The sequence below is a fragment of the Triturus cristatus genome, chromosome 5_2 (assembly GCF_964204655.1).
Source record: "Triturus cristatus chromosome 5_2, aTriCri1.1, whole genome shotgun sequence".
Classification (NCBI taxonomy): domain Eukaryota; kingdom Metazoa; phylum Chordata; class Amphibia; order Caudata; family Salamandridae; genus Triturus; species Triturus cristatus.
In genome coordinates, this window is record NC_140588.1 from 464,407,566 (window position 1) to 464,420,886 (window position 13,321).

A 13,321-nucleotide genomic window follows, 5' to 3' on the forward strand; every position below is an offset into this window, starting at 1 on the left:
CTTCTACAAGGAGAATGGAAGAGCGCTCCAAAGGGTAATTGCCAGCATACAGCAAACTACGTCACAGATGTGAATGAAAAGCAGTTTAAAATTATGGGGTTTGGTAATACAAGGGCAGAGGGATCAATTTCCCAGGCCTTGTTTTTGAAGACAGTCAATTAGTTCTCTACAGTGACAACCTCGAGTGTTTTAACTAATTTATAGTACTCAGGCTTGCCTGATTACTGACATCCAAAGATTTCACTGTGCAACCACTCTTTTAAGTGTTCTGTAATGGCTCCCTTTTATGGCACATATTATTTTCAAGATCATTCATACTGTTTATAGTATAGTGGATGACAATCATCCAAGTTCGTGTAAGATAAGTTTCCTCTTTACACCCCAAATATGCTTCTGTCAAAAAAAAATGGTTTACTGAGAATATTGCAATTTCTGAGAGAAAGCAAGGGTGGAATACAATTTCTCTGTTCTAGCTCCCAAATCTTAGAACAATCTTCCTGCTCTTCTAATCTGGAAACACGTTTAACATGACCTTTCCTGACCTACTATTCATACTTATCTGTGTTTTTAGGTGTAGGTTTTGCCAGCACAGCTGTCGAAGAGACCTATTGATAGCACTAGAAATAGAATGGTGTTAGAAATGGGGTTGTAGGTTTACTGGAGCTTGAGCCCGAGTCAAGCAACAACCACAATCCTAGTTAGTGTAAGAAGCAGGCAAACCCTAAATTAATCTGTGCTCACTCTCTAGTAGCTTGGCACACAGCAGTCGGGCTTAACTTGGAGGCAATGTGTAAAGTATTTGTGCACCACTTTAAACAGTAAAACAGTCAAAACACCACCCAAAAAGATTCCACACCAGGTTAGAAAAATAGAGTTTAATTTAATAAATAAAACAAGACCAAAACAACAAAAACCCAATAAGTAGCACTTGAGATATGATTTTTTAAGGAATAAACTGTAAAATAGCACTTAAAAGCAATGAGGGCTTTTTGGGATATTTGATCGTGCCGGACCAGGACAATGTCAGAAGTTCAGAACTAATGCGAAGGAGCGTGGACTGGATACGAGGACCCTGTGAGGCCCGCTGAACATATGTACTTTAATCCTGGTTGCGTCGAGGATGCGGGGTGCAGCGGCAGTGATACGCCAGTCCTGATCCATGTAGCAGCAGCAATGCATCGGCTTCGATGAGTGTGATCTTCGATGTGGAAAATCGTCATCGAGGTTGCCATTGATGGAGATCTGAAAACCTTGCGCTGGGAAGAGAGCCACGCAGTTGAGGTTGCGAAGGCAGTGCATCGGGTCCAATCCACGCAGCAGAGGTGATGCGCCAGTTCTGGTCTATGCAATGGCAGCGATGTGTCGGTACTGACCAACGTAATGGAGGCAATGCGCCAGTTCCGATCTGCGTAACAGAGGCGATGCGCCAGTTCTGACCTGCACAGAAGCGGCGATGCATCAGTTCAACAGAAGATATGTGGGTTCTGCTGGAGTAAACAACTTAAGCCGACTTCCAAGCATTCAAGACTAGGGTGGCAGCACTTGGCTGGGCAGACTCACAGATGGCAGAGTCCAGGTGCAGAAACAGGGTGATTGGAAGTTCTTTATGTCCCTGAGACCTCAGATCAGGAGGCCATCCAGCTAGTCCTTGAAGTCACTATGGGTTCAAATGATGCAGGTGCAGCCCTTCTCACCCAGGCAGGGGAGCAGCAGACAGCAGGGCAGTACAGCAAGGCAGGAGTCCCGCAAAGCAGCTGTGTAATAGAGTGGTAGTTCTTCCCCAGCACAGCAGTCCTTCTTCCTGGCAGAGTCTTTACAGGTCCAGAAGTGTACTGAAGTGTGGTGTCTGAGGTCCATCACTTATACTCAGTTGTGCTGCTAAAGAGTTGGAGACTTCAAAGACAGGCCTTTGAAGTGCTAGAGGTCCTCCCTTCAATGCCCTGGCTCCAGACTCACTACACGTGGGTATGCACCTCTTTGTGTGGGGACCGGACGATGCCTACTCAGGTGTAAGTGCCGCTGGGTCCAGATCCTTCCTCCCATCCTGCCAGGATGTCCTATCAAGTCACACCTCCGCTCTAATTGTGCATGGCTGCCTAGGAGGAATACACAAAACCCAACTGTCACCCACCCCAGACGTGAGCAGAGACAGGCAGCAGTAAACAAATGGCTAAAGTAAGAAAACGCCAACTTTCTAAAAGTGCCATTTTCAGAATTGCAATTTACAATCTGACTTTCCCATAATTTTGAATTTTAAATTGTGATTCCAGAGACACCAAACTTTAAAAGTCAATCTCTTTACAAATGGGAATTACACTAATACCATGTGATAAGGAAATCCCAATGTTATCCTATGGGAGAAATAGGTATTGTAGTAGTGATAAATTAATGAATGCAAGTGTTTTTCACTACCAGGAGATGAAAAACTTAAACGTAAGTGTCCTGCCTTTTAAATACATTGCATCCTGCCCTCTGGGTTGTCCGGGGTGTACCTTATTGTTGACTTGCATGTATAAACAGTGAAGGTTTGGGCCTGACAAGAGGTTTACCTTGCCAGGTCGAAATGGCAGTGTAAACTGCACACAAAGGGCCTGCAATGGCAGGCTTGAGCCATGGTTAGAGGGCTACTTAAGTGGGTGCAAAATAAGTGCTGCAGGCCCAATAATAGCATTTAATTTACAGGCCCTGGGCACATTTAGTGCACTTTACTAGGGACTTATAAGTAAATTAGCCATAATTGCCAATTGGGGATGGGATACTATTACCATGTTTTAGGGAGAGAGTGCATGCACTTTAGCACTGGTTAGCAGTGGTAAAGTGCTCCGAATCTTAAGGTCAGCGAAAACAGGGTCAGAAAAAGTGGAGGAGGAAGGCAAAAAGTTGGGAGGGAAGACCACCATAAGGCTGTCAAGTCTAACAAATGGACTTTAGGTCAGCACAATTTCCACTGACTGTCTTTAGCCCACTTCTTTAAGGCATTGGCTTGAGACTCCCCAGTAGAGTTTTCACCCCTCACCCAATGCTACTGGCTACCTTGGTGTACCCATCTGCCTCTAATAAACTGCTAATGCAGCAGCATGATGCACTATGCAGCCTCCGTTTTCACTCCTGCAGTCTCTCTCCAGTGTATCTCATTTTTCGTTCACCACTTCATGCTCCTTGGCCTCACCATCCCTGCAAGTCATACCCTCTCATTCCTCACTCTCATCTCTCTTTCTCTTGTTTGAGCCACTGCTCCTCACACAGTCTGACATCCTCTCCTGCTCTTCACTTCTTTTTCCTAATCAGAACCCTTCTCTTGGTCCTCTTTTCCACAACTCCCTCTTTTCAGCTTGTTTTACTACTTTATCAAACACTTTGTGATGAAGAAGGTTCTAAAATGATATTTCTTAAAATAGCATTGTTTTTTATTTCTGGCTGCTTGATAAGTTTTGGACTCCTGAGGCTTCACATCAGTCTGTGCACGAAGATGACAGCTACTTTGAAATAGGAGATACTTCTGTAGCAAATAGATTCAGCATCTACAATTGAAATTAGCAAACGTATTTGTTTACCCTGGAACTTTCAAAGAACTTACAGAAAAAATACCACACAACCCATGGTTTCTAGACAATACACAAGATGGCCACTCCATTTATGGAAACTAAAATGGACCTTTTGCAGCAGAGTCTGCTTTATGTGTCTAAAGATACATCCAGTCCCTGTCTCCTCCATGGTTGGGATCTGTCTGGGGGAGTATCTCAATGACGTCATGGGATGGTTGATTTAATATTGCCTGTGCTACATGTGAAGTTGCTCATTGTCTAGCAACTGAGCTGTCAGACCCAGAGAAAGTTTTAGAGCACCAAGGGCATGGGTGAGGCATGTGTGATCCCACTAAGCAAAACATTCATCTTTGCATTCAAGCAACTACGCTCCCTGTCCACCAAGAAGATGAGATTCGGCAGTGCTCTAGACAGAAAAAGCTACTACCCTTTGGCTTTCTGTTTTAATTTAATGTTACCTCACCAATTCCTCGTGCCACCCTTTCTTATCAGGTATTTAAGCAGTCTAGTCTGTTATCCCTGGCTGCTGTTGCCTATGTACCTTGTGTGTTTTCAGCAACTGTCCTCCCACAGCCCCTCATCCTACTTTGAGGGTCCCTTCATGCTCTCAAACCCCCTCATTTCAATTGAAGGGGCCCTCAGCAGCCAATTGTTTTGCTTATATAACCACATGCTCCCTGCCATCACTGACACTTGTCTCAGTCTCCAGCCCCTGATTATATAGGTTGTCTCTAGTTGATTGTGTGATTTTATAGTTAATGTAGCTGGCTTTAATGTGCCAGTGCTGTGTTTTCATGGATTATCACATAAAACCCATAACAATTAGCTTTACCAATGGTTGCTATATTTGTGCTGTATTTTTAGTTTATGTTTTACCCTTGTAATATATATGTCCAGTTTTTTTGTAGTACTATGCAACCTTTAAGGGATACAAGCGCTCTACTACGGGCCACCATAACTAACCCTGGGCTGAGTTTGCAGACGTGGAACTCAGCAAAGTGGAAAAAAACTCTGCAGCACTACGCGGAGCTCCACAAGTGGTGGAGTGCGATAGAAAAATGCAGTTTGCGGTGATTTGCGCTGCCGGATGCTTGTCCGCACTGTACAATCATCGCAAACAGCACCATGCACAGCGCAAGCAGGCACTGCTTTCCTTTCTGCCGCTCCAGTAGATTTGTACTAGAGCTGCAGCTTTCTCAACGCAAATGGAAGTTTCTCAACGCAAGCAGTGGTGAGCATACACGACCACTCGCAATGAGAAATCTGACCATCTGCGTTGAGAAATCTCACCGGGAGGTTGATTTTACCAGCTCATGCTTACCAACTTGATGTTGACGATCACAAATGAGGAAAAATCTTGCAGAGAGGTGGATTTTCCTCACTGGTGCTCACCAACATGACATTGACAAACGCGAGCGAGAAAAAAAACTCTGCAACACGAAGCAGATTTTTGGGGAACTCCGCATCTCTGCGTAACGCGGAGTGCTGAAAACTCAGCAAACTCCGTGACCGTGGCAGAGTTCACACCCAGGATTAACCATAACATGTCCTAAAAATTTTTGGACTTGACTGAGAGCTGGCCAAGTACTAGGTCAGGCAAGAAGGGCTCAGTACCAAAGACGTTTGCATAGCAACCACTCCGGAAGAACCACTATATTGAGAAACTGCCACAGGCAAAGATATAGTTCAAAATGTGGCTAGTCATGTGGGTATGTCTGTTCCAAGTGATTAAGTCAATTAAGGAAGATCCTGTCGTGTTATTTCAAAATGTCAACAGTGATAAGTGCCTTAGAACTAAGGAAGGAGGCACCAGAATGAGAGACAAAAGAACGATTCTAAGACGGATTGTTGTTTTTTTAAATTATTGACTATCCTCTCCAGGTCCTTGAGTGAATAGGAGGCGTAGTAATCCTGCCCAGGAACACCTTCCTCATAGCAATATTATCAATTGAGCCGTTTCAGTTTTGCTACAATCTATTGTTTGGAAAAGGAAGGGACGATTCACAAGGAGTAGTTATGAGTATAGAAAGAAGTACTACAGGAGTACTCTTTTGCGTATTCTTACATGCCTTTGTGAATTGGCCCTGAAACATCCAACTCCCTGTTAGTAAGTGTGCAAAGAGGGCACTAATTTTATATAAATATTCCCATTTTATTTCTATTTCATATGTTTTGGAGCAATTCACAAAGTCATGTAAAAGTATGTAAAAGAGCACCACAAGAGTACTACTTTATGTACTCCAAAACGCCTTCCTAAATAGGGCCAGATGTTTCTGCATAAATATTTTTTCTATTTTAGACTTTTAAATAAACAAAGCTGCCAGCCTTGCCTAAACACTTTTTCCTTTAAAAATATGTGTCATTTCAGGATGGTCGTTTTGTTTTCCACTGGCAAATGAAAACAGCTATTTCTGGCTTAACTTCTTATTTTGCAATGACGTGTTCTAATTTGATGTCTTTAGTAATCAAAAGTACTCACTCCTTTGTCTTGCTGCCCGGCCCTCGACTGTTACTACTTAATAAATTAAAATACAGCTACTGCAAGCTACATGCATCAGCCAATGAGGAGCCACACCTCAGAAACCATTATGCATGGGCAATTTTAGTCAACAATGACACTGCCTGCAGGGACAATATCCTAATGAAATGCACAAGAGGAAAATATATGACAGAAGAATGAAAATATGCTGACAGAAATGTTAGGGGCTTGGTGAAACCTTAAAAGAAATGAAGATTAAAATTCTAATATCTTTTGTGTTAAAAATTGGAGTTTTTATATAAAGTTTTTTCTTGTCTCCTTACACCCAAGTTCCTAAAACGAGTGCTGTCTGGCTGTATGCAAAACAGCGCTGGCATCTGAGAGTCTCCAGTTTTGGCAAAAAATGTCAGTATTTTTACAAAATTATCATTTTAATAATGAATCCAGTACATGTCACATCCAGTAACTGGGGGACACTCTCTGTTCTCCCTTTTAACCCATGACCGTGACAGTGAATGCAGCATCTGCTCTGCCAGTTGAACCCTGCTTAATGAGAAGCTATAGGAAATTATTGGCACACTTGCTGCTGACATAAAAAATGCACAAAAATACCTCACTCGTATAGAGCGAGAAACCAACAGCAGAACCTCAGGATTTCACAAACTACTGCCCCATCTCAAACTCAGCAGACAGGAGTAAGGTTTTGGACTGTGCAATTACATGCCTGTTACAGGATTATGTGTAAAAGGACAACCTGTGACCTGATTGCCAGTCAGGGGTCAGAATAGTTCCAACATCTTGACTGGCAGGCATCACATAGGGTTTACTTACCCCCAAAAAGGGGCACAACAACCTGGATTAATCTTTTCAGGTCTCGCCTGGCAATGCAGCGCACGTGCTGCACGCCTTGGCGATCCGTATTGTCATCGGTTTGGTGGCCGAAGGGGTCAGGAGATGTGCACGCTCACGGTGTCTCTTTCAGACAGCCGATGTGCACGCTCATGGCGTCTCTTCCATCTAGCGCCCGGACAGCCCATGTGCATGCTCACGCGTCTCTTTTAGCGCGCACGACCCCAGAGACTGCGGGCATGCAGAGGTATCTTTTTTTGTGTCTTATAATTCATTATTAGCAATTTTAGAATATTATCGGCATTCTGGTACTGCCTTGCCGTGTTGTGTTGCAGTTTAGATGTGGAACGCACACAGCGTGTCTTCTTGGAAGCGCAACAGTCTTTGTTGTGAGCCATTCTTTTCGCACGCGGGCCGTCGTCCCTCATGGAAGCCTTTCACGACTGAGCCACTCCCTCAGTCGGTGGAAGAGTCATTGCTTCCAGTGTTTATTTTACAGAGATTACTCAAATATGCGTGAAAGATGTTATCATTGTTATGCTCATTGCAGTCCAGGATTGCAAAGAGAGTGAGGGGATACGGGGGAGGTGCACACACACACTGACACAGAGACAAAATTGCCGCCTTGTGCTATGTGTTCTGACTCTTCAGGTAGAAAAAAAATCTGGATTTGAATTTAGGCTTCCAAACAAACGCGTTGGGTGGTAGTTAGTAGTCAGTTCCGACCAGCGCCTTATGTCATCACGAGCGCCTCAACTCTCAGTATTAAGAGCTATGTTAAAAAACAGGTGGTTGACTGGGCAGATATGTGATTGGGTGCACGCACAGCGGCGGGGACCCCGGGGCTCTTCCTAGAGTCACAGTGAGTCGGGCGGATAACGCTCAGACAACGCTAGGCTCTGATTATCCTCTGAAACCCCGCACGCGTGCCTGTGCTGCTGCTCAGAAATTACCTTGGAGGAGAAGCGAGGCAGGTAGCTTTGCAAAGAGGATGCATGGGCATGCGTAGTAACCGCATGCCTAGGGCTGACACCGGCAGCTTGGGAATAAAGTTTGGAACTTCCTCTCCCTCGGTCCCAGGTTTCCAAGGCTCACGTGCCTTGGTACTCCCAGCGTTAGCATTGCAGCAAGTAAGCCTGACTGCCAGCTGTCTACTAATACAACCAGCAACACTCCGTCAGAGGCAGCCTTCCCGGAATGTTAATAGAGGATGTGGCACTACCGCCAGAGCTGCTGACTTTGATGCTGGGGAACTGGGTTCGACTCTCAGCAACGGCTCAAGCATTCTGTGATTCTGGGTAAATCACTTAATCTCCCCGTGTCTACCACAGAACACAAGCATAATAAATACGAACCTCACCACAGATTCACCAATAACCATACACGTAAGAAAACTCAGTCCACATCCGACATTGCCTACACGTAGGCACAGTGCTGGCACTGGAAACATCAGTGAACCTCCTCTCCCGCCTGACCTCAGAATGAACAAGCATTTGCAAAGCAATAGGTTTTGCGTTTGTCAGAGTTTGAGCTATTGGCATTTTAAATGACAATGCCTTTTATTTATGTGTTGGTTCAGAAAACAGATTAATAAAAGGCATTGTCATTTACAATGCCAATAGCTTAAACTCTCGCAAATGCAAGACCTATTGCATTGCAAGTGCTTGTTTAAACCAGTCTGCAGTCTATGAAAAGGTAAATCACTGAATCCTTTTCTTTTTTTTTTTTTTTTGAAACCGTTTATTACAAGACTCAAAAATTATACAAATATGGGCCTACAACCTTCCGGCCGGCCGCTAGCAATAAAAGGAGCATACGATATACATTTATAAAACACATGGTGCTGCGGCCGAGCATGCACAGGAGGTAACATCGTTGCGAGCCACACTATCCAGACCCCATTATACGGTTCCATTTTAAACTTCAAGAACAACAAATACAAACAAACCCACAAGGCAATCCTCAATCGGAATAGCAACACGTGCTCCCCTAGAGGGGGGATCCTAGCCATCCAAAGGAATCTCAAGAGGGGGGGGAGAGATCAAAACTAGGGCTGGGGACACCTAATGCCCAGGTACCGGGGGGATGAGTTGGCTAAGGGGACGGGGCCGGCGACGGATCGGGCAATAACGGTGGAGCACAGATTCCCCCGCGGTAGGCGTTCCAGGGGCCCCACACTTTCACCCATGTCGCAGGCTTACCTCTCGCCACATACACCACCTTTTCCCGAAACATGCACCAATCCATATGTTCCTTCCAGGCCGAGACAGTCGGGGGCCTCTGGGATCCCCACAGCTGGGTAATATCACGCTTGGCAACCATATACCCCAGAGTCACCCACCACGTCTGCGGCACCGAGTAATCGGTAGGCTCCCACACATTCAACAGGCATCTCCTCGCTTCGGGCAACAGCGCCACATGCGTGACCACTAGCAGCACCTCATGCACACCTCGCCAGAACCCCTCCACTTCCGGGCACTCCCACAAGATATGTAGAAAAGTCCCCAGCGCACCACACCCACGCTTACACAAACCGTCCTCAGCATAGCCCATACGCAGGAGCTTTGGCCCCGTCATGTAGACCCTGTGGAGTATCTTGAGCTGGACGAAACGAAGGCGAGCCGGTATGGCCACCTCTTTCGGGGAGGCCACCGCGGAGATCCAGTCCTCGTCGTCCAGCTCCAGCCCATCGGCTACCCAAGCCTCACGAAGGGCAGTCAACAAGTCTGAGCGGTCGTTGATCAGTTTTTTGTAGATCAGTGAGATCGTGCTGTCAGGGACGTGTCCATCCAGCACTCTATCCTCCAGGGGGGAACACTCCGGGATGGAGGCAACGTCCGGAAAGACGGAGCCCAGCGCATGCCGGACCTGCAAGTACCGAAAGTACTCGCTGCCCTGCAACTGAAATTCCGTCTGCAGCATCTCGAACGTTTTAAATCCTCCCCTCGCCCAGAGATCCCCCACTTTGCTGATGCCTATTAAATCCCACTTCTCAAAGCCCTTCGAGGTCCACAAGGAGCCCAACCGCTCAGATGCGTATAGTGGTGACGCCCGGGTCAAACGGTCCTTCCACCCCATTGCAGCATTGGCCGCGTGCCACACTCGCACCATGACACGCGTGGGGCCCGTTAGGCGAGCGTCGGGCGCGCTAGAGTAGAGCGCTCGATTATGGTCACCACCTGGAAGTAGCATCCTATCCATTTCAAACGCCGGGTTTAAGGCTGGCCCATATAGGCCCTGATTAATCGCAGCTAGCTGGGAGGCCCAATAATACCGTTTAATATCCGGGAGGGCAATCCCCCCATCATACCAGGGGAGCGTCAGCTTAGCCAGGGCAATACGTGGCCTCCCGTCCCAGAACAGGCGGCGCTGCAAACTCTCCACTTCGCGGAAGTAGCGCGCTGGGACGAGGTCCATAGTGTTCTGCAACGCGTATAGGAAACGCGGCAACGACATCATTTTAAACAATGCCGCCCGGCCGAGCGGCGAAAGCGGCAAACGCCGCCAGCGCGCGACATCCTCTTTCAGACGCTGGAGGGGGGGAAGCAAGTTCCGATCATACCGAGCCTCCGGGTCCAGAGTAATGAAGACACCCAGGTACCTAAATCCCTGCGGGGCGACCTGGATCGGACAGCCCCGCGGGAGGATAGGAGCCTCCCCAGAGAGAACATACACACACGATTTAGCCCAGTTGATGACCAGACCGGAGTTACGACCGAATGAATGCAGAACATCAACCAGTACTATGAGTGATTTACGTGGGGAAGCTAGGTACAAGAGGATGTCATCAGCGTAGAGGGATACGCGGTCCTCATACTCAGGGGTCCAGCGGAGACCACGGATGGAAGGCTCCCACCGCAGCCACTCCGCCAGGGGCTCCAAGGCAAGTGCAAAGAGGAGCGGCGATAAGGGGCAGCCCTGTCGTGTGCCCCGGCCCAGCTCGAACGGAGCCGATACTCTTCCGTTCACCACCACTTGCGCCAATGGGCCCGAATACAGCAATTTGACCCAACTGATGAACCCTGGGCCAAATCCAAACTTCGCAAGCATCGCCCAGATATATGGCCATTCAAGCGTGTCAAACGCCATGGTGGCGTCTAAGGACGCCAAAATGGCCGGCTCCCGTATGAACGGGGCACGTGCGAGCACACCGTGCAAACGCCGCAGATTAAGGGCTGTGTTGCGATGGGGAATAAAGCCAGACTGGTCCTGATGAACCAAATCGCCCACCACGCCGGCCAGCCGATTGGCCAGTACCTTAGCGAGAATCTTGGGCTCCGCATTCAGCAGCGAAATGGGCCGATAGGATGTAACCCGGTCCCGAGGTCTCCCTTCCTTGTGGATGACCACGATTGTAGCCAGACGCTGGTCCGGCGGGAGGGAGCCCACCGAGTGTGCCGCCAGGAACATAGCCCGGAGGTGGGGTGCCAGCGTATCCGGTCGCAACTTGTACAACTCGATAGGGAGACCATTCGGACCCATGGCCTTGCCGGAAGCGACCGAGCGTATGGCGAGGGCGATCTCGTCGGAGGTGGGAGCGGCGTCCAACGACACCCTGTCCTCCCCGGAAAGGGACGGCAGCGCGATATCACTGAGCAGGGCACGGGAATCCTCTTCCGAGCAGGGAGACACCGGGGAATACACCCCATGGAAATAATCCGCGAAGCAGGAGACAATTTCTTCTGGCTCAGTTACACACACACCATCCGTTTTCTCAATCAGCGGGACCACACGATTCGCTCTCTCTTTTTTGTCCAACCACGCTATAAGTTTACCAGCCTTATCACCCACATCATACAGTCGCCCCTGTTGCTCTCTACTGAGGCCCCTGGCCGCCTCCGTGACGAGGGCCCTGTAGGCCGCCTGCTTGAGTTGGAGGACATGTAATGCAGCATCCGTCACCCCACCTTCTAAATTCCCCTCCAACTCGGCTATTTCAGCCTCCATCCGGGTCACCTCCTCCCGCTCGCGCCTCCGGGCGTGGGAAATAAGGGATAGGGCCTCCCCTCGGAGTACTGTCTTGAAGGCCTCCCATAGCGGTATGGCCGAAGGCACAGACCCCACATTCTCATCAAAATATCGCTGAAGGGATTTAATCAATGCAGCGCGAATGGAGGGGTCTCGCAGGTACCAAGGATTGATTGGGACCACCCTACCCTCACCCCTCGGAAAGACATCAAAGTGCAGTAGGAGCGGGGAGTGGTCCGAAATACCCCGTGGCAAATGACGTACCTCTCCCACCCTCCCAACATAGGCCGCCGGGACAAGGACATAGTCTAGTCGTGAGAGACTACCATGGGCTCCCAAGTGGAAAGTATACTGCAGCTGCGTGGGGTGTTTTAAACGCCAGCAGTCCACTAATCCAAATGTATCCAAGAGGCCGGGTAGCCACGCCTGTGCCCGGGGGAGGTCCCTAGGGGGGTGACGATCCAAAGATCCAGATACCACCGCATTAAAATCCCCCCCCACAACTAAAAGCCCCCCCCGGAAGGCCAAGGAGAAGGCGCCCAAGGTCCGCAAAGGTGGTCGACTGCAGCCCCGGTGGGATGTATACTGACACAAAGACAACCACTTTGCCCTCCAGTCTTCCCACCAAGACCGTATAACGTCCCCTATCATCGTGGAGCACCTCATCAATCTCCAACGGGAGCGAGTTCTTCACCATGATGCCCACACCCCGTGAGCCGGACGTGAAGCCCGAGTGAGCCACTAGGCGATAGCCACGCCGATTCATGGCGCAGAAGGAGTTGCCAATGAGGTGTGTCTCCTGCAGAAAGACTACATATGGCGAGATTCGCTTCAAAAACTGCAGGACCACACCCCGTTTGATCCTGTCCCCCAGTCCATTCACATTCCAGGACAACAAAGTTAGTTCCCTACCCCCCATCATATACAAAAGCCATCATTCGTACCCCGGAGAGCACTTTAGAACCAACACAATAATACGTTTGCCTTGTGATAAAAACGAACAACACCCCATCCCTACCCACCCACCCCAACAGAACTCCCCCCTCCCTGCACCCCTGCATGAGCCCAAACAGCCCCCCCAACGTGCAGTGTGCCTGTCGCCCCATATATAGTTAGACTAACTAAACCCCCTAGAGGAGGAGGGAGAACCCCCAATAGACCCAACACAACCTCCATAGGAGGGGAACTTACAAAAACTGATGCAGAATCAAAAGTGGCATCATTTTCGTCCAGAGTGAGGCCCAATATTAGACCCTCAGTCCTGATCCAGCGTGCCGTCTCCCCCCGCCGCCCCCCCCGCCCCCCCGATCACGATCCCCGGGCAGAGTATCCAGCCAGTCCCCGGCCGCCTCGGGACGATCAAAGAAGTGCGTGCGACCATCCACCTCCACACGCAGCTTGACCGGGAAAAGCATGGCGTATTTGAGGTTTAGGTCCCGAAGACGGCGTTTGATGCCTAAGAAGCTCAGTCTCTGCTTCT

At 48.7% G+C, this 13,321-nt stretch overlaps 1 protein-coding gene across 1 annotated transcript in view; it reads right to left on the minus strand.

Annotated features, from left to right (window-relative positions):
- Positions 1 to 13,321, minus strand: part of SUGCT (succinyl-CoA:glutarate-CoA transferase) — a 3,154,468-nt gene that overhangs the window by 942,106 nt on the left and 2,199,041 nt on the right. The gene's annotated exons all lie outside the window — the stretch shown is intronic.